This window comes from Haliotis cracherodii, unplaced genomic scaffold (assembly GCF_022045235.1).
Source record: "Haliotis cracherodii isolate W230 unplaced genomic scaffold, xgHalCrac1.p SCAF_5, whole genome shotgun sequence".
Taxonomy (NCBI): domain Eukaryota; kingdom Metazoa; phylum Mollusca; class Gastropoda; order Lepetellida; family Haliotidae; genus Haliotis; species Haliotis cracherodii.
In genome coordinates, this window is record NW_027266308.1 from 8,278,048 (window position 1) to 8,305,738 (window position 27,691).

Consider the following 27,691-nt stretch of genomic DNA (forward strand, 5'->3'; position numbering starts at 1 on the left):
CCCCCATCTATCAATGGCCAACTATATAACCCGCAGTTCCCCAATTTCAGTACTGTTATGTGTATTTAGTCCAAATTTAAAAATGCAATCTGGGATGTTGCCATTTAGTCTGGTTACGTGTATTTAGGCAAGGTATACATAGAAAAGAAGAGAAAAATATATTCTTGGAAATCATCAGTTTATGGCACTTTAGCCAATTTGGTCCAATTTCATTACTGTGAAAAAATCTTCAAAATTTAGTCCAAATTTGAAATTTCATTTTATGATGGAGGAGTCTTACAATGTATTTTATGGCAAGAAACACACAGAATAAAAAATAAAAATAATATCCTTTGAAATCACCTCATTATTGGACTTTAGCCAATTTGGTCCAATTTCAGTACTGTGAAAAACTCTCTAAAATTCAGTCAAAATTTGAAAACTTAATCTGTGATGTTGACTTAAGTTGATGATGTGTATTTCACCATAGAACATACGAAAAAGTATAATCCTTTGAAAGCATCAATTTTAGTACTTAAGCCAATGTTCCATATTTCAATTGGGGGTAGGGGGAATGGGTTAGCTCAGTGGTTAGAGAGCCTGCCTTCAGCCACTAGTATCACCAGGGCGCTCACTGAAGATCCAGAGTTACATTCACATCAGCAGCAGTGGTGAAATTAGGGTGCAATGCTACATTGCGAATGCATGCTGCATAACACCCTCTGTGAGCCAGATACGGGCATTGTCCTCCAGATCTTACTACATCACTTAACTACCATGGTGGTGTTGGCTCTCGTCCTACATTAAATCTGAACGTCGTGAGATCAGTGAAATATTCTGAAAAGCCACATTTAAACCCAACTCACTCACTCACTCACTCAAATTTGGAAAAAGTTTATGAAATAATATCCTTTGAAATGAGCAAATCAGGTAATTTTGAAAGTGAGTTAAATTTTGAAACTTCATGCACATTAACCCACCAGGCAATAAACCTACATGTATTCGTGCCACTGCTGTGCATATATGTATGTGGACATCCAACCTGATGTGTGAGACTTACAATAGATTTTCTTTCTATGTCATTTAAGAAACAAAGACAAATTTCAATTATAACCTTTATTACTTCACATAAAATATCAACAGAAGAGTCCTTCACATACCACTAAGCCCTCATTACAATCCTTACTCAATCCTCACTTTCATTCATACACTATCTCTGTAACAAAAAATCTGACTTAAAATATACATTGAATAAGAGTTTTATTTCACATAATGAAAACATCAATACATTTCATGTACATAATACATGCTCAAACAAAAGTAGATGAGGTACAAATTCTTCCACATGATTGTGTTTATAATTCACATTTAATTGTGGCAGAACATCTGCTACAAAAAGGGTAGTTGGAAACCCATGCAGAAAAATAAATGTGGAAATGATTTTGGTATTTTTTAAATACAGAAGACAAATACATGAACCAACATTCACAGCCATTCATTCACTCACACATGAACACTAGTTAAAATAACAGAAAAATATTATCTGTTTTGACCCTGTAGAAGAAAATGATACCAAGTGAATAAATTAATGACAACTCTGTAAAATAGATCACAAGCAAACAATCTAATCATTAACTAACTTCAAAGGACATACATGTAACAAAGTCAACTTTACACAGAATAAACCCATATAGTATAAATATGTTCAGGCCAATGTGATGTCCAATATAAGTTATTGGCAATGTACATTGAAGCCCCTGTAGTCAAGAAAATACCTCCACCTGACAATCATGACTTTGTAAATTGATTCATTAAAACCAGATACAATGTATCTATAGACTTTCATATGGACACCAACCTGTTACAATCTGAGTGCAAGAACTATGCAAGATTTGATGTTGAACTCCCAGTGTGTTTGCTTTACTAACATTCAGTAACTTTTTTTAAGAACAGGTTAACTCAATTGTAAGTATTAATCAATGATTACATCAGCCACAATTATTGGTAATAACCAGAAAATGGTTACTGCTATGCTTTTCAAATTAACAAACTGATGATCATACGATGATCAATTCACACCATTTAGGAAATGTACATCTAAATATATTTTAGCAAAGTTTATTTTGACATTCAATGTAAATGTTTAATGTTATTAAACAAACACTGATAGCAAGAGTCATGAGAATATGACACATCCCCCTGCAGCCTCACAATATATCACCAATCTCATAAATAAGAATAAAAGGCAGTATCCATTTCCCACTGAATCTACATACTGAAAAAAAGTTATAAAAAATGTCTATATTCAAACATATCCAAAGTCACATCAACAATATCTGACTGATCATTTTCCAAATCTTTTTGAAGATATCATTAATATTCTTTCTTCTTGTAAAGAAATTCAACTCTACTGAATTTAACTCCAACTTTATTCCAGAAAAAGTAACAACTTGAAACTTTAAAACATTTTTCAGTAGCAAAAGACAGTTGTCCACTATCTGATTAACCATGCTGCATGTTTCATGAAAACACGTCTCATAATTCTTAAATTTTAATCTTGAACAACACCCTACTCCATCTAAATCCAAGTTGAAATTGTGTCAATGTCAACAGACAGACTTTCAATAAATCAAGAAATTGCTAAAAGCACTAGTTAATTGCTTTAATGATACACATGCCTTTTCTTTATGATCAGGTTAGTTACAAGGAGAACTGTTAAGATCTGTTTCTATAGTATACCCCTATTCTTTTTTCGATTATTGATTCACCAAAATATGCTACATCAAATAGTTTGGAAATTCATAAACATGGATAAGTTTAACACACACAATGATCTGCACTAACAGGGTTTTACTATATTCAACTGAAATATACATCAAAGGGAGGAGACTGAGGCATGTTCTATACACATATGTGAATGATTTGTTTGTTTGTTTGTTGTGTAACGCCACACTCAGCAATATTCCAGCTATATGATGGCGGTCTGTAAAATAATCAATTCGGGACCAGACAATCCAGTGATTGACATCATAAGCATCTATCTACACATTGGGGATCAATGACATGTATCAACCAAGTCAGCGAGCCTGACCACCCGATCCTGTTAGTTGCCTTTTAAGACAAGCATAGTCGCCTTTTACGGCAAGTAAGGGTTGCTGAAGACTTACTCTACCCTGGAATCTTCACAGGTCCTTATGTGATGAAGAAAGGTACACAGAACAACCAAACCACATCAAGGCATCAATGAGTTGGCTGCATTCGTTAAAACAGTAACCCTTTCAAAGGAGCATCATAATTATGCAATTAAAGCTCTTTTGGATGCAATTCTGTCCTTTGACACTCTGGGTTGATTGAAGAGTAGGTTCTCCCTGTCAGTTTCTCAGCAAGGAACATGATCACTTCCATAATGGCCACATACAGAAAGTAGTGCCATGCAGCCTTGTGATAAATTAGAGCATATTTATTATAACCAGACTCAATTTTAAGAATAAAATAAATATCTCCAGTTCCAGTTTCATAAACGTAAGTTGTAACTGGAATAATTGGAAATCATTTAGTTGCCAAAAATTCAAAGAATGAGTTTTTTACAATTACAATGAATATATTTATTTTCAGTAGCTTCATTAGTTACATTGTAATTGATTACTACTTTACAAGACTTATTATCTCATTCTTTGGTGTCTCCATTTTCACAATACTAAATGTTTTTCTAATGTGGGAGATATGCTAACAAAATATGACTGAATCTCTGTTCCCTTCACCAATTGGTTCTTTTCTGTTTAGCATTCATTCCAGTGAGTGTTTAATAATAATGTATCTAACAACATTGTACCTATAACTATGTACCAGAAATCAAGTAAGCAAACCTGTACACATAATACATAATTTAATGTAACAGACATGTTTGTTTTCCTAACTGAAGGAGTGTTTATCTCGTCGAGTGAAGTTGACTAGTTTGTATTGAGTGAGTGGCGTAGCCGCAAGTGTAAAAATTAAACTTAGAATTAAATTAAATTTCAACTGGACAAGATGACATAAACACGGTGTTCGACAGGAAAAGTCAAATGTTCTATTTATTCTATTCTTTCTTATTGCTGAATTTTATGAAAACCGGACCAATGACTCACAAATTCAGTACATTCACTGTGTCAGTCGTCTTGTTGCCTGGTGATGCGCATGATGTCATCACATTGTTTACTTTTTGATTTTGATATCTAACTCAGTGAAGATGCAGGTTTTATTTTAACCAATAAATGCAATATTTCACCGATAGAAATAGAATAATAAATTGTATTTTCTGTGCTTACCGTGTGTACTCCATTGGAAGGTCCCTGAGATTTGCATCAACATCCGGCACAGTAAAGATCTGAGTCACTGACTTAGTGTAAGGGCAACTGAAAGGAATCAAAGGTGGTCAGTGACATTAATGTGAAATTTAGACCATGAGCAATTTTCAATGTATCAATTTCATCTGTATGTCTAATCAAATGATAAGTTTCTTCTATGAATATGCTTTATATGTAAACTTTTCCTAATCACATTTCAACTACTGCTCTGTTCTCATTCAATGAATGAAATTCTGGTTACAACACTGGTAAATATATGCTCAAAACAACAACTGTGAATTTACACTGATTTTAAATTTGTGCCATTGGGATGTTTAGAAAAGAATCTACACTATTCACCATTATTCTTACCGTTTATCTCTCACTAGATGGCGTGTCAAGGATTGCCCCAGCCACTGAAGTATGTGCCCATACATCTGAAATTTGTTTTGCCATGTATAAAGTACAATTCATTGAGCAACTGATATCATCAACCATTTACCATTTTTTCCCCCAAACATTTTACTTTAATCTTCATGAACACTTATATTTTACCTATATGCAGAGAATTGTATGTCAGAAACAAAAAAACATTTATATTGTGTTTATTGCATAAGATGATGATTACTATCACAACATAAGAATTGTTACAGTCATGGGATTGGAATTTTTTCAACAATGAAATTTTGGAAATTGTCGCTACTAAATTGTGGACTTAGGACTTAATTGTGAACATTATCATTCTCATACTTTAATGAAATTTAGCTGTACATATGAATTCATTTTCTTACTTCAGCAGACACAAAATCTGACCCAAATCCAGCCTTGACTTCATGGTAGGGATACTTGGTAACAAACCAGTTGTGTCTCTCACCACGTCCTTCTTTGTCCTCACTGTAAAGACAAAAGTGCCTCAAGAATGCCACATTCATTTTATATTGACTCTGTTGTGTCATGTTGGTGTATATGTGACTGTTAACTTTCAATGAATACTTTCCATATTCATATCTGATGTACAGGTATGAATAATTTCCATATTCATATCTGATGTACAGGAATGAATAATTTCCATAATCATATCTGATGTACAGGAATATCAACAACAGTGTTATATAAAAGGAAAGGATACATACATCGAATTGGTTTATTTTGGCCAGATGTGATGTGCATGTTTAGGACTTCAGATCATTTTCCATGGCCATGTACTATAGAGTATATTACCTCAACTTTCCCTGTAAAAGGCTCTTAATGTAACTGCAAACTTCTGGTTTCTGTGAAGAAAAGTCAAACAGTCAATTCATTAGACAGTTTCCGCTTTAACAGTTTCGATTTCAACCAGCATATAGTCGAAGAAGTCATCTATATTCCCTGCCAACCTTAACATGTAATGGTCCGAAACCAGGTAAACTAACCCAACATTTCTTTAAGCCCAAGTTCAAATAGCTGCCATGAAAACCTTAAAATATAATGTTCTAAAATTGTTGAATAGCAAAAGGCACCAGTTCAGCATGTGTTTGATTTCTGGAAATGAACCCTACCCTCACAGAACCTAAATCCAACTTGTTGCCATAAAAATGTTAAAAAAATAAAACATTAAAAAATTTCTAAATATTAAAAGGCACCATTTCAGAAGTTTGGTAGATAGTATTGAATGTTTTTTCAGTTACACTCCATGAACCAACCCTACCCTCATATTAATGCTAAGTCCATCTTGTTGCCATGGCAACTAAAAAATAATCAAAATTTATAAAACAACAACTATTCCCTCAGCCTGTCCATGATAGCAAAGACAAGGTACTGCAGGGTAGGGAACAGGGGGATCTGAGTTGAACTCATTAAGAAAGTCTAGCTGGCAGCTGAGTGTAGTTGGGAATTCTGGATAGTGTTATGACAAATCAAACATAATTAATGTCAGAGATATGTATAATTAAGTTTAAGCATAAGATGTAGTCTGGCTGCAGAAACCATAACTCTGTGATGTTGCACCCTATAATTACTACCCCAATATGTGCGGTATACGGTTTCCGCAGCTAGATGTTCTACGGTTTCCACAGCTAGATGTACTATGGTTTCCGTAGCTAGATGTACTACGGTTTCCACAGCTAGATGTACTATGGTTTTTGCAGCTAGATGCACCATGTTTTTTGCAACTAGATGTACTATGGTTTCCGCAGCTAGATGTACTATGGTATCTGCAAATACATGTGTAGTAATATCTGACCTTGTTTTCAAAGAAATCAGCTGTGACTCGAAGGGAACCTGAATAGTAATTAAAGTAATTTTAGTATTAACATGAATAATCCGTATAGATAATTTGTGGGTAAGGGCAAGGACAAATGTCAGGTCAATGTTTTGAACAAAAACATGTGTTGATGCCCAGTATGTGCTCCCCTTAGACAAGTCCTCTTGTATTAAATGAAAAAGCATCAAAGGTGACACTACAATAGTATTATAAAGATTTGAAATTCTACATTAGAAGTTAATCATGAAAATCATGGTTCTTAATTTGTACAGCAGAGATATCAATTTCATAACAAGAAAGAAGTGAGCAAAGCTCACATACCCCCGTTATCCCCGCTGGTCAACAACAAATAGTAAATAGTTTGTTAATTAATGAAAGATAACATATTTAACTATATAATATAACTGATTTTAACTTCAATGTTTTAAAAACTAAGATTGAGTTCCAGCGAAAAAAAAAATTGACCCCCAAATCTCCCATGTTACCAGTGTTCACTACGAGGAAGTAGATCACCATGAACACCTTTGAATAAAAATTTGATTGAGGAGTTACATAAGAAGAATTATCAAAAGGACCAAAAATTGTTGATATAAAAACATACAAAATGGAACAATATCATATAAGAAAATCAATAAATTAATAATTTCCATCTAGCCTTAACAAATATGGTAAAGAATTAATAAATTCAAACAAAGCACAGATACTTATGATGATCTACATGAGTGGAAGCAATTTTGGAAAATATATTAGCTATACAAAACCAGACATCAAAATTTCCAAATTCCATCATGTTTCCAATAAACAGCAAAATAGAAAACTTTCAGAATCTTATTAAAGATAAAAAACAATCATAGTGGTTAATATAGCAAGTTTGAAGCTAGGATACATAATATTGTAAAAATGGATTGTACAAAAACTCTATCCAAAATATATGTTTCACCATGATTCCATGGAAACAGCAAAATTAAAAATATCAGAATCTTCAAACTAGCAAAGGGCACAAGTACTCATTGTGGTAAATGTGTGTAGCAGGTTTGGTGAAGCTAGGGTGCATGGATAAAAAGTTATGGGCCGTACAAAAGCTTGGACGGAAGGACGGACGAACGGAACGCTATATACCCCCGATTTACTTCGTAAACAGGGGTATAATTATGGATGGAAATGATTGTGACACAAAAGAATCTTGTGTTAAGCATGAGACTTTGTATCATTAGCAGTAAACACTTACAATCATTGTCTGATTCATCTCCACTTGACAGACTGGGTGACCTACAGCTGTCATCATTGTCAAAAGCGTTAGCTGTGGGAAAAATTACACTTACGTACAATTAGCACATTCAGTTGATGTTCACAAAAGTACATTACTGAAAACATGAAACAATTAATAACAAAAACAGAGTTAAAATAAACAACACTGAATTATCTCTATTGCAATTTAACGAACAAGAAAACATTAAGTCTTTTCAGATGTTTCTTAAACTTTATTTAACTATTAATTAGTTTTCATAAGAAAGGAGAATCAATTAGAAGTAAAAATTCAAATTACATATCTATTTTTATTGATAGTGATTTTATATATAGTTTAGCGCACAATACAAGGAAACAAATTTGCCTGCTTTAATTGCCTCCTACATATGCCCAAATGAGAAGTTCCAGTCCATGCCTGTGACACAGTAGTTTGAAAAGTTGTCACTAGCATTTCTGTGATGTTAAAGAAACATTTACATTCTCTTACCATTAATGCTTGCAGCACATTTGCAGACACTTAGTGTTTGGTGGCAAGTTCTGCACTTCTGGCCTGAAGAATAGAAAGATTATTTCAAGGATAAAATATGAAACAACACTACATATTTATTATTTTGCTGACTTACATTAAAGCAATCTCAAATTGGGAGATACTGGAATAAATCTGAGGAACTTAGCCTCATTTTATGTAATATCTGCTACAGTAATAATATTTTTTATCACGTTCACTTTCACACTACTTCAACCCATGAACCCAGTATCTACATAGGGTTTTAAAATTATATGACGGGACACACTGAGGACCCAGATTACCGTATTTTCTTGAGTATAGTGCGCACCCATGTATAATGCGCACCCCCCTCTAGCGGGTTCAATATTTTGGAAAAAAAGAAATTTGAATATTATGCGCAGAAAAAATTTACACCGTACCCTTTCAGCGAAGTCCGGCAAACGAACGGGTGCTGAGAAACTTCGTCATAGTCCGGTAATTAAAGGTTTATTTTCAATAAGGTTCAACAAAATTGACGGAAAAAGGTTTTTTAACACATTTCACTGCCTTGATAGGTCTACTTTAAAAAAAAAATAGTTTACCAAAATTTGACAATCAAAATCTAAACATGGATGATGACTCCATTTATAATCAACTTCATAGGATCCAGACAGGGGAATATATATATAACAATTTTGAAGTGAAATCTTACACAGAAATAAATTACGGCTGCCCCAAATTTGAAAAAAATGCAATTGTTCCATATCGGACTACAAAATACTTAACACGGGCTTATAAAGAGGATATAACCCTGCAATACTACACTTTACAAGTCAAACTTACTATCAATTTAAATGTCTAAAGTTCAAGACTGTCTTTATAATCACACTCATATACTGTACATGAAGAGACGATTATTCAGTTATGTCAGAAAAGTCATGACTTGGTCCATTTGAACATGTCATCTCTTTGCATTGTCCATATGCTGAGGTACATTGTAGACAAAAATATTCTGCATGAGCATGTGTTTTCATCACACTTTCCAGTGCAATTGTATCTGATTATTTTCAACAGAAATATAGGAGTGACAGCTTGGTGCCTTGTGATTGGTTTCAATATAGTGCCCTTGTTGCTCCTGTGAAGCGTCCAGCCCCATTCTGCCGCATCCATATTGTTGCCTAGCCAGGTCTGCACTTCGAGTCAGACTCGTTGGCTGGGCAATCTGGCAGCATCTGATGTCGGTGGAATGTGTCGAAGGGGTAGGTAATTTGAGCTTGATACATACCTTCTCAGTGAATTTTGTCACACGTTCAGAATTCAAATCCAAGCCAGGCATACAGCCAAAGAGGATTGCAAGTGCCTGATTACCAGCCTGCTCGATTTCTGCATGGTTTCCACCTGGCACCATGAAAACCTTTCAATATTCCTGAGACCATCCCTATGCCATATGGCCTCGATGTTGTGTCGATCCCTGACAATGCATGTACAAAGAGCAAAGAATGGCTGAGATTAGGATCAAGGATCATCTGTAGGATGAAGATTTCAATGATCTTTGTACTTGTCTGAAGAAAGATGGCCTCATGGTATCAAGTCTGAAGTGATATTGCAACAGGATGAGAAGGTCAGTGTCATTCCCTACCACTACCACAGGCTGTGTTTGAGCCAATGTACAGGCAGACATTGCAATGTCATAGTCAGCATCTCCGGATGAGTGTTTAATCTGAAAACCCACCTTTTTCGATTTTTGACCCCAACAGAATGATGAATTTCTGTTTGTTTCTTTCATTTGCCCAAAGGGCTTTTTCTTCATTTTCAGAATCATGTCCGGTGTGAAATCCACATCCACTCCAATTTCACTTCCAGTTCTTCTCTGATGAGTCTCATCCATGGTCGAAAAACACCACAATAACCATCAAACACGATAAGAGCATTGCAGAAGTGGTTCCTCAAGAAATGAGCCTGCACAGCTTGTGACACTGATTTGCCGGACAACATCTGATCTGCACAACCCTCTGAATATACTTGAGTGATGATCTCCTTTAACCCAGATCCAGCCATCAGATTCCCAACTGTACCCACAAAACTCATCTAAGTATGGAATCCCCCCGCAAAACCAGGACTATTTGATGCAAGGGGCTCTCAGCTGGCCGTGATTCGATGATCATGTATGCAATTCACCAAAGTTGCTGGTCGATTGTAATAACCGGTGTGATTCCATGTCGTCTGGCATGTTTGGAAATATACTCCAGCGTTGATCTGACACAGGATTTGTCACTTGGTGTCACGTTGATAATCAACAAGAATATCTCAGAGCTCTTCCTGGGGTATGGAATGTCAGAATGGAGCAACTGCATGCAACCGGAACACAGTGGTCAACACACACAGAAGTGGCACAGTCCACAAATTATCTAGTTTGCTATTCTTTTCATCAAGACAGAAGTCCCCAATTGGTGGATAGATAATGTTCGCCAGCACTGCCTTTGGATTTCTTTGTGAGAATAGTTTGACACTGTTGATTTTTTTAACATCATCCAAGTCCACCTTAACTCTTGGTACCCTCCGTTTCACCATCTCGCCCATGGCATGGATTGAGCCAGTCCCATCAAACCTTTTGCTGGCATGATCTATATAACCAGCCTGGTATTGCACGAATGTATCTGCAATGTCTTTGATTAGGTGAACACCATGAGTAGTCACCGAGAATTTTCTAAATTTACGAGGAGCTGAAACCGAGTTGGCTTATCATATCCACTAAATTACAATGACCATATTTGTGTTATAGTGTGTCAAACTTGTCGAGGAGGCAGAAATGATGGGGACATGTCGAATGCATTATTGCCTGACCCAATGACGCATTATGGGGTTTACTGTTTCAGCTCTTGATGATGCTTGAAGGAGGATGCGTGGGAGGTAATCAAGATTGGTGTCAATCAATGTCATCTGCTCATTGTCGAGATACACATCATCATGTTTCGACATGGTCTCTACCTGCGTATGATTGTATTCTCCCCCAACTTTAATCAAACTGCCCATGTCGGATTTGTCCACCTTTGCAACATTTTCATATGCCGTAAGAGATGCAATGCTAGGTTGTTGCCTGATTGTAGTTATGAATACCTTGTTCCCATAGTGATTCATGAACTGAGATGTAGTGTGTAGTTGATCATCACTCGGTGCACTCATTGACTTCATAATGTGATGCAAATTGTCCAAAGGAATCGTTTCATCATCATTCTCTTCCAAGTAATAAATGGCAATCTCAAATGCTGTCATCTAGGACATACACTTCAGTCGACCAAGTCTCCGTTCCTTTGGTGGAGCCTCCTCATGTTCAATATAAGCTGCAGGTATACTTGTCCCTCTCTGAAAATTCTTATCACAAGCATGGTGATGGATAGCTTCTTCAGCTGGTAGATCGTATATGGGCACGATACTTGACTGTACCATCTTGGCCCAATCATCTTGCCTGTTGACACAGTATGTTGCAGACATATGTTGAGTAACTCAAGAGCCATCGCACGGCTGAAGTACACTTCTATATGGATGTTTGTATGCAACATCCTGGTCAATACAAGTACCACATAGAAAACAGTGAGTTTTAAAATTTAAGGCTTAAACATATGATCGAAGAGTTTTCAGCTACTTTGATTGCCTTTGGATTTATATGCATACTTCGACACTGTCTGTGTACCAACAGGCTACAGTTGTATATGATGTCTGGTGCATCTCATTTGTGCAGTCTGTTTGCTTTATTAATGCTACAGCAGCTGTCAACTTCACATAATCCTGGGGTTTGTCCAGGTTAACTGGTTCCATACATAGCAAACAAGTAGTCATCTGTGATCTACATAGGACACCTTCAGTTGAGAATAGTCACCTGCGAATAGTAACAGTTGATAGAAATATGGTTGACATGTGTACAGATACAAATGTTGCTTTTCCGATTATAGCAAATGATTTTGGTGCTAAATGTCTTGATTATATCTTCTGAATTAACTTTTAATAAAGTTTCTGAGAAGCTAATACCATTTGAGAAAAATAACTGCTTCCTGGAGTTTGGATTTTCCTTGAAACAAATGTTGATGTTAATTGTAGGGCTCTGTTTCAAATTTTATATTTATATTTGTTCATATTTTCATCAGTAATTCCTCTCTAGAGCCAATCAACTATATCTTATACAAGTTTTCATTTTAGCTATAAAAGAAAAATAGCTTATACATACCTTTATGTTCTTGAGGTCTATCTTTAAAACATTGTATGAACGGACGCCATTTTGAAGAAGGGAATACTTTGGGTTTTTTCAATTATATTTGTTTCTAACTTGATCATTTATGTGAAGACGTCAACATTATAATAAATCGGTTCAAGTTCTGCAAGAATTACTGATGTTAACAAATATATGTACTTTTTCGTCATTTTGAAGCATTATTTTACATTTCTATGTGAATTTTCCTTTCAAAATTGTTAAATATACATTTCTTTGCATTTATCCTGGCAAGCTAATATAGATAGACTCATCATATATGTTTTTATTATTATTGGTTCCACGTTTATGACTATTATTACTTTTGTTGGCGGCCATCTTGGATTTGACCTATTTTCGGATGGTTCCCCATGTCCGATTTTGGTAAACAATTTTTTATTTTAATGTATATGTGTCAAGGCACCAAAATCCAGCAATAAACCTTTTCCGTCAATTTTGTTGAACCTGGACCTTTTAATTACTGGACTATCAGTACAAATTCGAAATTTGAGATAAAAAATCACCAGACATGTTTATTTACCGTTTAAATAGTATTGATTGTTCTGCTAGGCATTGTTTTATATCTAGGGATTAAGATTACCTTGTGTATTTTCTCGTAAACTAAGCCGGAAACAGCAATCAGCTGTACACACGTTTTCTTGGAATCGACCGGTGATTCGGTCAAGACACACCCAATGATATAACTTTATAGGATTTTTAATGCAAGGATCGGCAACAATTGTATCTGAAACTATTTTATTTATCAGGAATAATATATTCCATTATTTTCTTAATTATATGCAGCCTTTACTAAGCATATTTAAAATAATAATAACCCTAAGCGAAGCAGCTGATCGCTGTTCCCGGGTATTATTTTTTACATGGAACATGTCTGACCAGTCACCGTCAAGGCTAACGCGCACGGGATCACGTGAGCGCGAGAATTTCATGTTGACATAGAATCGTCAAACAAAAACAAATATGACTTTTAACGAGTCAAAGTATGTCATTTATGATATATGTATCCATTCTCTGTCAACTAAAGTTCGTTTCAAGGCGTCAATAGCGGTATTCTGACCGTGGTTGCTGTTAATAACGGTGAGTTGTGCGATCTTCCGATCGCTTCACACACGATTTCGCCGAAATTAATAAAAACAATATTATAAGAAATTTTGAATAAAATTAATAAAGTAAGTTACAAACATAAGTCCAGAAATACAAAGAACACTTTTTATAGACAGACAGTGTAATTACATAATTATTTTGCATACTTCAGTATGGATTTGTTGACATATGTTTTTTCCGGTGTTTCGTGCTCACAGAGACCATATAATATTATATGGTCTCTGGTGCTCACGGTAATGTCTTTCCATGGGGGAAAAAAACATCCAAACTCATAATTCGTGTATAATGCGCACCCCCTTCTACACAGCTGTGTTTTTTCGAAAAAAAGTGCGCACTATACTCAAGAAAATACGGTATATGGAATAGTTTAAGACTAGTCTAAGATACAGATATTGATTCAAGGGCAGAGATGTGTGATCTATCTACATGATACGACTATAAGTCAAGGGAAATATTGATGATGATAGCAGTTATCACTTAACTCTTAATAGTGTGCACTCACTGCTTACAAGAGTTCTCAACACTAGGGTACCTTTTTTTTCCAAGCTGACGTAATGGAACTCTGCCAGATGACCTAGACATAGTGTTCTGAGACCGGCCTTTTTTTCCCTGGGTTTGATGACTATAGGGTCATATGACCATGTGCTAATGACTTCAATCGTGACTTCTAGGACGTCTGCCGCCCCCATCAGCATGAGATTGTCTCCCCACGTCCCTTTCTTCAGCATCTCGTTCAAATACGTGTTCCACTCCTTTTTTCCGGAACAAAGTTCTTCAGATGTGTTCCATCAATCTGAAATACATACTTTATTTACATTAAATTGCCTATCCCACCAGTCAAATTTTTTTTTTATCCAGGCCAGAATTAACCAAGTCAACCTAACAAAAGATAAGAACTTAACTGCATATGCACACATCATGGTAGAAAAAATAGTAGGAACTCAAAGTCTTTGGAATAAAGTCATGGTTATTGTCATTCAATTTAAGTTAATCATTACCAAACCAATTTTTGCTTTTTCTTCAAGATTACACAATATTGATCACGATATGGACATCAACTAAACTGGTCTAGCTTGTAACTCTTTACAGCTTACAAAATAATGTCAAGATATATGCTAAAAATCTTTTTCTGGTACATAGTATAAACCTATAGAGTAAGTCATATTAATGCCCTATACAAAATTATCAGTATAAGTCGTTATAATATAATAGCTATAACAGTGGAATTGATAAGGACTAAATCTGCTGTTTTCCCTTCGTGTCATTATTGCATCTACCACACTTACCGTTCAGGGTTTTTTCTGCAGATGGTCAACCACCATGTCCCTAAGTTCAAGTCCATTGACCTCTAAATCCAGCTGATGATATATAGGGCTGCAACGATACAGGAAGGTCACGATACGATACGCATCTCAATATTCTGGTCACGATACGATACGTATCTCGATACGCAATGATAAAATAACAAGACTTAAAGCATGTCAAGTTTGAACCTTTCATGATTTTGGAACAGTCAAAATTATTTTATAATAACAAGACTACAGAAGTTGTTCAGCTTCAAAGTGGAACTTTCTCTAACTTTCCTTAAAAACAATTCAAAGTTCAAACACCAGAAAATAATTAATGTACTCCACCAGTGATACAACGTCAAAGAATTTTGATGCAATGGTCGAAGAAATTGTATCTGAATTTTTTGTTTTATCAGGAATAATATATTCAATATCGTGTTACCTTAATTGCAGCTTTTACTATATATATATTTAAAATTATAAGAACCACAAGTGTAGCATTTTGGTACTGGTGATTGCTGTTGCGGGATATTTTTACGTATGGAACAATTTGACCAGTCACCCTAGGGACTTCCCGTGCTACATGTATTTCGATTGCGAAAACGTTATGTTGACATATATTAGCCAAATTGCCACAAATATGACTTTTGACGAGTCAAAGTAGGGCCTTTTTTCATATATGTATCCATTCTCTAGCAACTAAAGTTCGTTTCAATGCGTCAAAAGCGGTAATCTGACCGTGGTTGCTGTATCTCTTCACACACGATTTCACCTAACTTAATGAAAACAATATTAAATGAAATTTTGATTAAAATTAATCAAATATACTACAAACACAAGTCCAGATATATAATGAACATGTTTTAATAACAAGATAGTATAATAATGGTATTGAATTTTAGTAAAATCTAAATATTTTTTACATTTGTATACTTATCCTGCATTACTCCGTATTGCATTTACTGCTGTCTTTGACAGAGTGACGAACTGTGTGAGATCCAGCTGCTGAAGAAAGTTGTCCCAACCAGCTCAGGAGGCAGCGCCCTCTCACAGTCGGCACGTGACCCGGAAGTCATGACGTCACACAAAAACACATAACTGCTTTAAACATAACATCTGAAACTTCGTGGGGAGGTAGCGTAGCGAAAGGGAGGGCACTTAGACTTCGTAATGCAGGATAAGTATACAAATGTAAAAAATATTTAGATTTTACTAAATTTTTTAACTTATCCTGCATTACTCCGTATTGCATCTTTATCAGACGGCATGGCCGGTGGGCATACCTGCAGATGTGAACCATATTAAACCCTCGTCAAGGTCCGATGAATCCGCACCGCATACAAGTGATGACCGGAACATCTACGACCATTCCTGTCTTCAGGAAACAAGAGTCGATGCAAAAACGAAACGCCCGAATAGGTAACCGAAATACAATGAGGCGTGTTGCCAAAATATATAACTTACCGAAGAGCGAAAGCGAAACGCAGTAGAGCCCTCTAATCTGAGGCGATAAACACCAGAGAGTTCGACGGGCCCCGCTCGGGGAATCGAAGAATCACCGGCGTCGGCGGCAAAATCTACGACCAATCCCAAGAGCGAATGCGAAACGCAGGAGAGCCCTCTAGGCTGGAGGCAAGGAACACCGGTGAGGTCGACGGGCACCGCTCAGGTATCAGAGAAGCAGCGGCGTTGGCGTCGGCGCCGGTGTCCACATCTACTACCATTCCTGTCGTCAGGAAACGAGAGTTGATGCAAAAAGTAAAACCCGGATAGGTGACAGCAATAGAATGAGTCGGGTAACCCAAAACTAAAACTGACCTAAGAGCGAATGCGGAACGCAAGAGATCCGTCTCGTCTGGGGTGATAAACACCAGAGAGGTCGACGGGCCCCGCTCAGGGTATCGGAGAATCAGTGGCGTCGGAGATAGATGACCTGTTGGGCTACAACCAGGGACCAAAACTGTGAACGCCGGCGACAACTTTCAAGGCTACATCACGGAAGTAGTGGTTGGTGAAGGCGGTGTCCGATCGCCACGAACAGGCTTCCCTGAACGACTGGATGGAACAGTATACCGTGAAGAACCAGTGTAAATACGATCGCCCTGATCTCATTTTATTTCAGGTGATAGCCTTTGGGGGGAGGGTCCAATCCGGCGGCTCATAAGCTTTAAGGATGACCGTCCGGAGCCACAGGGAAAAGTATTCCGGCTGACCAACGACTGCGACGAAGGGGAGACCGGCAGAAAAAGGTGTTTCCTAGACTTGCGGCAGTCTTTAGATCGTCGTAGAATAACCTTCAGTGCCCTTACTGGGCATAATGACGCTCATCCTCATCCTCGGCACCCACACTGGACGAGGGGGGAGGGGACAAGGAATGATCTATCAGGCTGTCCTGGGAGTTGAGTCTTTACGCTGACGTCCCAGTACGGTCCATGATGAACGGCGCCCTGGGTACCGCATTCGAACCGGGCACGGGAGACGTCGAGGGCGTGCTGTACATGGACTCGAGCGGCAGTAGTCAAAACCAGTAGAAACACCCGTCTTCTACTTAAGGTCGTAGAAGGAAGACGAGGGGAGTGGTTCGAAGGGCGTTGAAGACCACATTCAGATCCAACGCAGGCGGTCCGAACTTGGCCTTCAGGTCTTCAAGACTGAACGAGCGCAGCCAGGCCCGTAGGTCGGGAATTTTCGTCTTTCTCCGATCGTCCGGGATGGCCAGAACGGAGTAGATGGCGACCAGGTGTGTGGGGGTGGTAAGCCCTTCAACCGACGGGTGCTACGCAAGTACAGAAGGAACTGATCCAGGATCTGCGGTGACGCTGTCATCGGATCCTGGTGTTTGTCAGAACAAAATGCCTGGAACAAGCATCATTTATCAGCATACAGTCCTCCTGTAGATGGACGGTGGGCTGAAGCAATAGCCTTGGTTGCTCTAGCCGAATAGCCCTTGGCTTTCTGCAGGTGTGTCAGGCGTGCAGACGATAACATGCGGGTATGAGGGTGTGGCAACAGACCGTGTGGATGGAGCAGAAGGTTGGACCACACCGGAAGTTCCAGGGGTTGTCTCTGGGTATGTTTCGGAGGTCGATAACCCAACTTCTGGCTGACCAATAAGGCAAGACCAAAATCAATGGCAGGGGTCGAGTGGCCTGGATCTCTGAAGAACCATGGGAGGGAGAACCGGAGTCGGAAAAGCGTACACGCGTAATCCTTCTCAGGAACGATGGAAGGCTTCGACTGCCACAGCGGTCGTATCCGGCACAGGTGGAATGGAAGACGACAGCTGGCCACATTCAGATATGAGGCAAACAGATCTAGGGTTGGGGTGTCGACCGTTTGACATATTCTGGCCCGAGGCGCCGGAGAGCGTGAGGCGTCGGAGAGCTTGAGGCGCCTGGAACGCCGAAGATGGTGATTCTCGGGGGCGCCGGTCGAGTTTGTAGCGCCGGGAGAGGGGCGAGTACTCTGGGTCCGCAAACACCACACTACGGTGACGTCGTCAGTGGACACGATCAACAGGGCGTGACCGAGAAAGCACTGTCAGCAAGCGACGTCCTGGATAAGCCTTTATCTCGAGGCTGTTGCTGTGCCAATGGTGTTGATCTCTGGATCACAGGTGGTCACAATGTGGGCTGGTGTGGGCCACTAGCCACTGACAAGGTGGCAGGGGAGGTAGTCAGCAACAGGGGTCTGCGATTGCGTACCGTCGGTACGATTCGGAAAAAGGTGTGATCGCCTGCGAGCCAACCTCAAGTAGACGAAGTAAACCAGCTTCACAATCGACCGCCGGGGCATCGACGTAACCGGGTAGTAGGAAGTCGAGGCAATATGGCCATTGCACGAAGTAATTAGATCGTTTTCATCCCTGAAGCGGCGTATAAGTACTCCTGTTCTTATATCGAGGTGACGATGGAGGACGACAACACGATACGAGGCAGGTATGCAACAGGGGTCAGTGGGACGGCCGAGGGACTTTAAGTATCAAATCGACACTGTGTCCGGTAGTCAAGGCGGAAGATAGGAAGGTGTCGTAGTCGAAAAGATCAAACCGGACGAAGGAAGGCGATCTTTTCCATCCCTTGAACGCCTATAGGCGCTATCGTTCTTACAGCGAAGGGTTGATGAAACAAGGTTCCTCGTGACAGCCGTGTTGGTAGAGGAGGTCTATTGTTTCCAACATCCGTGCATGGATGGACTGCGACAGGCGCCTGTTTGAGTGGTAGCACCAAGCGTACAGGTAGACATGGAAACCAATCTGTAGAAATACATGGCACCCCTTGCCATGGTAAGTTGACCTAATTCCGGTCGGAGTTGTTGACAGTCCGAGTACTTGACACGTGACATGTAAATCACACTGCGCAGTAGCCGAGAAAACCGCATTGGAGTCGGAACTGAGGTGCAAACTCCACACACAGACAATCCTCAATGAACTGCGTGAGAGACGATCAAGTGGTGTACCCGAGTTTTGCGATAAAACACGGAACCCCATGGGCGTCGTGGAAAACCCGGTGAGCGCCGAGGAAGAGTCTCTTTCAGGAACGCTGGCGCTAGGGTAGGGTAGAACAGCGTTGGTGTCGGCGATGTCGACGAAGCAAACTCTTTGTAAGTGGATGTCGTCGTCGAATCTGATACAGACGCTGTTCACATGACGCTCTGATTCGATGGAAACCCGCAGGTCATCTCTCCGGAATCATAGCGCTTTAAACGACGGGATTATGGATAACGTCTCAGTGGGCAAGTTGAATCAGACCAACTGTCTATTGGTTGAAAAGATTCCACCCAGGAACGAAGTAGAACGATAGTCACGATCCCGAAGACCGACGGGAGAGTAGCGACAGGAGCGGCGACAGTTGTTTCACCATGCTTCTCCGTGTGACGAGTTATGAGACGGCAGCAAGAGAAGAGGGCAGCAGGAGAAGAGGGCAGTGGCGCCAGGGAGGCGATTGCCGATGGTGCCCCTTAAGCCGCAGTAGAAGATCGGATAGTCGGCTCGTTGATCTGAGCTTGATAAAGCTTGTTGATCTGGGCGCCGGATATATCATAGGCGCTTCTTCCGTAACTCTTGAGGCGCCGGAGTAGTCAGAGGCGCCAGAGACATTAGAGGCGTCGAAGATCATGAGATCAAAGACCTTAGAGGCGCCGGGAGCGCCGAAGACATCAGAGGATGCGGAGGCGCCGGAGCGCGAAGACATCAGAGGCGCCGGGAATGCACGAGGCGCCGAGACATCGGAGGCGCCGGGAGCGCCGAGACATCAGAGGCGCCGGAGGCGCCGGGAGCGCACGAGGCGCCGGGAGCGCCGGGAGCGCACGAGGCGCCGAGACATCAGAGGCGCCGGGAGCGCACGAGGCGCCGAGACATCAGAGGCGCCGGGAGCGCCGGGAGCGCCGGGAGCGCACGAGGCGCCGAGACATCAGAGGCGCCGGGAGCGCACGAGGCGCCGAGACATCAGAGGCGCCGGGAGCGCCGGGAGCGCCGGGAGCGCACGAGGCGCCGGGAGCGCACGAGGCGCCGGGAGCGCACGAGGCGCCGAGACATCGGAGGCGCCGGGAGCGCCGGGACATCGGAGGCGCCGGAGGCGCAGGGAGCGCAGGGACATCAGAGGCGCCGGAGACATCAGCGTTGATGTGGTGGTGTTGGAGACCGTGAACGGTCGTATGTCGTGCCAGGGGAGGCAGACTCTACGTTGGGAGCGCTGGAGCCGCCGGTGGAGCAGGAGACCGTGAACGGTCGTATGTCGTGCCATGGGAGGCAGACTCTACGTTGGGAGCCGCCGTTGGTGCTGGGAGCACTGCGAAGCTCCGCTGAGCGCTGCTGCCGTCAACGTAGGTGGGGGTCGACGAGCACGTTGAGCGAGGTGTGTCCTGGATACTCGCATGAGCTGAAGGATCACAGCGACGAATGACTGCAACATCGGCACTGCCTTGTGAAAGTACAGGGCGTCGTACAATCACGGCAGAAAGGGGCGGCCCCGACCAGATTTGTTCCCGCGGCAACAAGTGCAGCGAGGCAGAAAATCTGGAATTTAAGCAAAACATAACTATGTGGCAAAGCCACAAAGTGCGGGAAGCATAATGTGATTCAGAAACTTTGTATTTCAATGAAGTTTATGAGATCAAACAATGACGCTAAAAGGTAGCGAAAAAGCATAGCTTTAAGCAAACACATAACCATGTGGCCAATCACAAAGTATGGGAAGCATAATGTGATTCAGAAACTTTGTATTTCAATGAAGTTTATGAGATCAAACAATGACGCTAAAAGGTAGCGAAAAAGCATAGCTTTAAGCAAACACATAACCATGTGCAAACACGTAACCATGTGGCAAAACCACAGAGTACGGGAGACATAATGTAACTCAAAAACTTCGTATTATATTGAAGTTTATGAGAAGAAACAATTACGCTGAGAGGTAGCGAAAAGGCAAGGCTTTAAGCACACCAAAACAACATACATAAATGTAATGTATTACCCAAGCCAAAGAGAGAATTCAAAACGCAGAACACGACATTACGTGGCCACGTGGTGAATGGACAAAATGGCGGGAAAGAAAACAAAATGGCGGGAACAACATTGCGCCCGTAAATTACTGTGACGTGAGCCACAGACGAGCGATAAACGTTACAATTTACGAATGGGAAGACCCTAAGGTCACGGCCCATAACAGGTAACAATGTAGCAGCATATAATGAATGTAGAAACACGCAAAATATAAAAAACAAATAATAAGCTTTAATTTCCACAAGGGATACACAGTACGTCCGTCCGTGGAGGTGACAAAGCAGTTATGTGTTTTTGTGTGACGTCATGACTTCCGGGTCACGTGCCGACTGTGAGAGGGCGCTGCCTCCTGAGCTGGTTGGGACAACTTTCTTCAGCAGCTGGATCTCACACAGTTCGTCACTCTGTCAAAGACAGCAGTAAATGCAATACGGAGTAATGCAGGATAAGTTAAAAAATGCGTACTTCAGTTCGGGCTTGCTGACTTGTATTTCCATTGTTATGTGCTTGCGGGGATCAGCTGATAATGTTTAATGACATGGGGAAAAACATCTGTCGGTGTAAAACCTGAGCTTATTAAAAATGTAAGTACGTTTTTGGGAGCCATGCGTTACCACACGCTATAACCAAGTTTGCGGTTTATTGAAAGGCACAATAGCGAGGAAACGCTGTACTTGAGATTTGCGTTCCGTATCGTGGCATATCGATAAATGGGCCCACGTTTATCGTATATCGTATCGTGGGTCAAGTATCGCGATGCATCGGAATATCGGTGTATCGTTTCACCCTTAATGATATATCTGTTGGCTGAGTGCAAGAAACATGCAGTCACCACCTCCTAGGTTATGTCTAACAGCATAACCTCTCTTGCCAGCCATCTTTTCCAGTTTTTCCAAACTATTTGGTGTAGCTCGGGAACTGCTGAATCTTTTCAGCTTTTCTAGGATTTCGATAAATTCAGCTGAAAGAGAAAGACTGGTTTAAGTTCCTTATGAACCTATATAGGGGCGGTCGGGTAGCCTAGTGGTTAAAGCGTTCGCTCGTCACGCCGAAGACCCGGGTTCGATTCCCGACATGGGTACAATGTGTGAAGCCCATTTCTGGTGACCCCCGCCGTGATATTGCTGGAATATTGCTAAAAGCGGCGTAAAACCATACTCACTCACTCACTCACTATAAACCTATATAGTGTCAAATTCAAAACCATGAAGGGTTACGCTCGAAGTACATGACACACGATACCCCAGTAGATAACTTTGCATGTTTACTTAGCCCTGCTTAAAATACCACTCACCATCATAGCATGCTTTACAATTGATATCATCAGGTCAGTTAATGGCAAATTGTTGCACTTAAAGGGTATTTACATGGTATACACTTTCCTGCTATTCAGCTCTTATTGTTATTCGATCAAAATTGACATCATGTCATACCAGACCAATGTACATCTCTTTAAAAACTATATACTTAATTCATTTCTTCTCAATTTTCTACTTCAAAATAATGATGGGCAATTATAATAACAGTAATAAAGATTATAAATTGCTCTATGAAGTCATAACCTTCCCTTCTTATATTTTTTCTGAGAAGGATTTGTTACACAATCATAATAACAGCATTCAGTCCAGTGTACTGGCTAAAATGAATATCATATCACATAAATGATGTTATCAGTCGTTGCACAAATAGTATGAAGGGCATCTTTGTGAGTTAAATTGACTGATTATTATGCCCTAATAAAATCAGACAGTAAAGTATTACCTTCACTTGAACACACATCTGAAGTAAAGGCAGGTGTAAATGTCCAAAACGTTTTTTTTTTAGTTTACCTCCTGTTGTATGGTGTATTTGTGTATAGTTTTGAAGTCATGCTACATATATGTCAAACCAACATCTGTCTTTCTTAATTTTTTTAACAAGATATTTAAAAAACACAACAATAATAGTAAATTATCCAACATGATGTGAACACATCGTCACCTTCCATTGTATCTATTACTGGAGACAACATTCTCAGGAAGGCGACATGCATAAGGGTAGTTTTGTTTTTACAAGCCTAAAGTTTTCACCTTCTGGAAAGAAAGACCTCTTGGAATGTCAGAGTGACTACCGGTAATATTTGGGAATTTATTGAAATGATGCATGGGGTTTGTTGTTCTGCTATTGTGAGTACATGTATTAAAATGAAATAAAACCTACTTTGACGAGGGGTTTGACGAAGGCTTTGACGAGGGCTTTGACTCCTGTCTCTTTTCTTAGACCTCTTGTCTTCCTTCGATTGAGTCAGTGAGGTTATGTCCTCCAATTTGTGCCAGGACACAACTTTTCCAATTTTAATGTTATATCTATGGGTGTTACTGTTGATTTTGAGTATAGTTCCCTCCTTTGCTTTTGGTGAAGTGATTTTTCTCCCACCTCTTTTCACACCCTTTCCCAGACCCTTGTGGCGAACTAGCACAATCTCGCCGACTTCATATTCAACGAAAGGTTTCCTCTTCATACCTTTCTCAACCATCTTTCTTGAAGTTTTATCGGATTTGTTGCAGATGTCTTTCCTGATATTCCTAAGTTCTTTCAAGCGTGCACACACATCTTTTGATACTGTCACATCTTCATTGCTAACCTGCAAATTATATATATCAGTATCAATTATTATAATAAAGTAGTGACATTCTAAACTTTTGCTTTTCACTGCTTGTTAGTGCTTGTGTTTGATAATATAATACCATCATCACAAATAGTCCTGTCATGGTGTAAAGATTGTGAAAAAATATTCCACTCAACAATGAAAATGTCAATGTTCAATGTTTGGTAAATTGAGAGAATGTAATTCCCGATTTCAAACACTTCTAATCCAGCACTTTCCCACAATGCATCATTCTCTGACTTCACAAGTGTTACTATAATACTTATGATAATTTAAATCTGAAATGAGTTAACTATGGGTATGTATATTGCTAACCATTGTCTTGTCACTTGATACTAAAAGTACATTGTTGACAAAGAAATGGTATTATTCTGATGGTCACTTTAAGCAAAACCTTTAAACTTATCTCAGTTTGTTTAAAAACTGTTACATATGCAATATGAAGATATGACCTATCGGAAACAAATGTATATGTATTGAAAATCTCTGTTCACTGGTCAACATTTGAAATCTTAATACTTTTTAAAGATGAAAACTGAAAATCTTTTTTGGCTGAGAATAAATAACCACAAGGTACGTAACATATCTATTATGATATATTAGTATTCCTTTTACAAACAAACTTGTATTTATTAACTTCAATTACTTTGAAAATGTTTATTCTCTTATGACTCAACCGAATTATGCATTATAGGATTGTTTTACTTTCCCGGCTTAAGTAAACGTCTCTTGGTCACTTCTGAAGTTTATAACTTCACAATGTTGGGACTAAAAAAAGAGAGCAAAAGTGGTTCCTGTCATTCAAGTTAAATATAATAGCTTTGATTTTGGCAGACTCATTTATCCTGATACTGTAAGCATGTCAACGTTTTATGGAGGATTCTGGATTTAAGAAAATTCATTTTAGTTTTAAGTACACAGTTCTTACTTCCATCTGTTCCTGTTCTTCAAACTCTTCCACCTCGCAATCTTCATCACCATCACCACCAGCCTTCAACAGTCTTGTCAAGCGATGGGGTTCAAAGCCAAACATTGCTTTATATGGACATACACCTGACCAAAAATAAGTTTCATTAGTTCAGGAATATTGTGCTAATATTCATGATTCTTTAACATATGCTAGTAAGATGTTTTCACAGATATGAACTGTTCTTTGGCAAAGTTTTGGCATATTCCATTGTTCTAAAGCAAGTTTAATGTACATGTCAAAGTCATGCTATTAAAAGCTAGCATAAATCGACAATCTTTATGAAATATCTTCATGTACAATTTGAATGTACATAAACAAAAACTTAGTTTGTTCAACATATTTACATGATTTAAATGCTCACCAAGTGATGTATTGAGAGATTCATTGTGAATCCGACAATAGTCTGGCAGTGAGTGCACCCAGGAAACATCACCAAGATTCTGCATGTCATAACGGAGACAATCTTTCCATGATCTGTGTGACCGCTCACTCTGGAAGTGTTAGTAAAAAGAGTCAGAATATTCAAGAGATCATTAAATTACAAACAAAAATCTTAATAACCTATTGTCAAATGCATACTTGCAAACTCTTGATCACCCCAAACAGGCAGATTATTTGGCCAGTCCAAGCAAATAATATCTTATGTAAGTAGGGGTTTTCATGTTCTGGCTAGTATTTGACGGGATGTCTTACTGGTAAGTAGTAGATAAAGTAATGTGTTTTCAAAAGAAAAGAATGTTACATAAATATATTGAATCCAAACATAAAGGGCAAGATAAATTGAGTAAAGACACAAAATCTGTTTGAAATTGCTGATTTAGTCCCTAAAATTGATAAAACTGATTGCATATGTGGAATACATAATCCCCAGGCCAGCAAACAAATACACTGGATGTAAAATGGGAAACTGGTAGATTAGGCACGTCTGCATATGTTTGTCCCATCATTCTATGTTTGTCCCAGCTACAATACCATATAACAATACTAAGAAAGAAAGTCCTTACTGATGAAAAGTATGTTGCCATTTAGCAGTGTAGTGATTATGCTTAATACTCATGAATCAGAACCTGAACATACCTCGACATTTGACCTTCATGATGACCCGATTAATAAAGGCGGGTACCATGTGTGCAATATGAGTCAAAAGGATCTTTGCAACAAACTAATAGCCAAGACAGTTTGCAGCAGCTGACAAAACAGTGCAAATACTGTAAGTAGCCCCTTTATCAGGTAGCTAAACATACCTTTCCTTGGGATTGGGGATGATAGGCCCTCGAATGGATAAGTCGCACGCCAAGTCTGCCACAGAGGGTCTTCACAATGCCTTTTTGAATTCGCCCCCTTGATCGGTTTGGATGATTTTAGGGGTGCACCACTGATTGTCTAGATAAATTTCAATCAACGATTTTGCTACTGTTTCTGACGATTTATCTGTTATTGGGACAAGCCACAGAAATCTTGAAAAGTTATCCAAAATAGACAGTACATATTTGTATGTTTTCCCGTCTTTTTTTTTCTGCTACTGCAGACAGGTCCACAATGTCAATCTGGTGTCTCTCCATGGGAGCAACCGAATACACTGGTTTCAGTGGTGCTATATTTGAAAATTGTGGCCGGAGCTTTGTCATCGTTTTACTTTCCTTTAGCCAGTCAAGGATTTGTGATCTCCTAATGCCATGAAAGTACTTTGAAATGAGATTATACAACCGTTTTGAGCCAGCACCTTTTGTTTCCTTGCTGAAACTTCTTATGATGTGTTTAATTTCACTCTTTTTGGCAACTATTTTGCCTTTCCAAACAATCCTCTGTTCCTGCTTCCCAGATACAGGGTTTTGCATCATCTTCAACTCCAGTTTATACAGGCTGATCTTTTTGTATGCTACTATCTGTAGCTGAGTTCTTTCTTTAACTGGTACATTTGTTCCACTGAGAAGTAGTTCAATGGCTTCATACAAAGTCTGTTCTAAGGCTGCTGGAGGCATGATGATTTCTAAAAATATAAAATGTAAATAAGAATTTTTATAGTCTTAGGATACCAGGATAAGTTAATGTAAGGAAATAGGTACATGTATATTACTGTAAAACATGCAAAGAAAACTGAAACAGGAATGTTAGAAAACTATAACAGTTACTTCACAAATATAGAACAAAATTAGTTTTACCAATTCCTTTCAGAGTTTTCAGCTAAGGGCCAAGTCAACTCAGGGGTTTCTGAACACCTGATGGCTGGAACTCCCATTCTGCGTGACTGATAGTTTGACTGATAGTTTGACTAGCAAAGAATGTTTTGGCATATCTTTCTTTCTGTTGTTTATAAAAGAGATGAGTTGCACAGTTGGGTGGCTCCTTACTGAGGATTATAATCACTGAGCATGGCGGTATCTGTGATGTAACTGCATATGGTAAGATTGTTGACTGACAGTAATCCAACAGGAAAGTAAGGCATTCTGTTGGTTACTGTTACATACATACTAGGGTTTGGACGGGTAAGTCGGGTACCTATGCTAATCGGACATTTTGAGACATCTCCTGAGACCTAGAGTGGGTACCCGGGTAGGGTAGGGTAAGAGGGGCGCGGGTACCCGGGTAGTAAATTTTGACTGGTCCCAGCCCTAATAAACACAACATTAGAACTCC

The 27,691-nt window shown here is 39.5% G+C and overlaps 1 pseudogene; it reads right to left on the reverse strand.

Moving 5' to 3' along the window:
- Positions 1–1,099: 1,099 nt before the first annotated feature.
- LOC139442093 (uncharacterized) lies at positions 1,100–27,691 on the reverse strand (annotated as a pseudogene).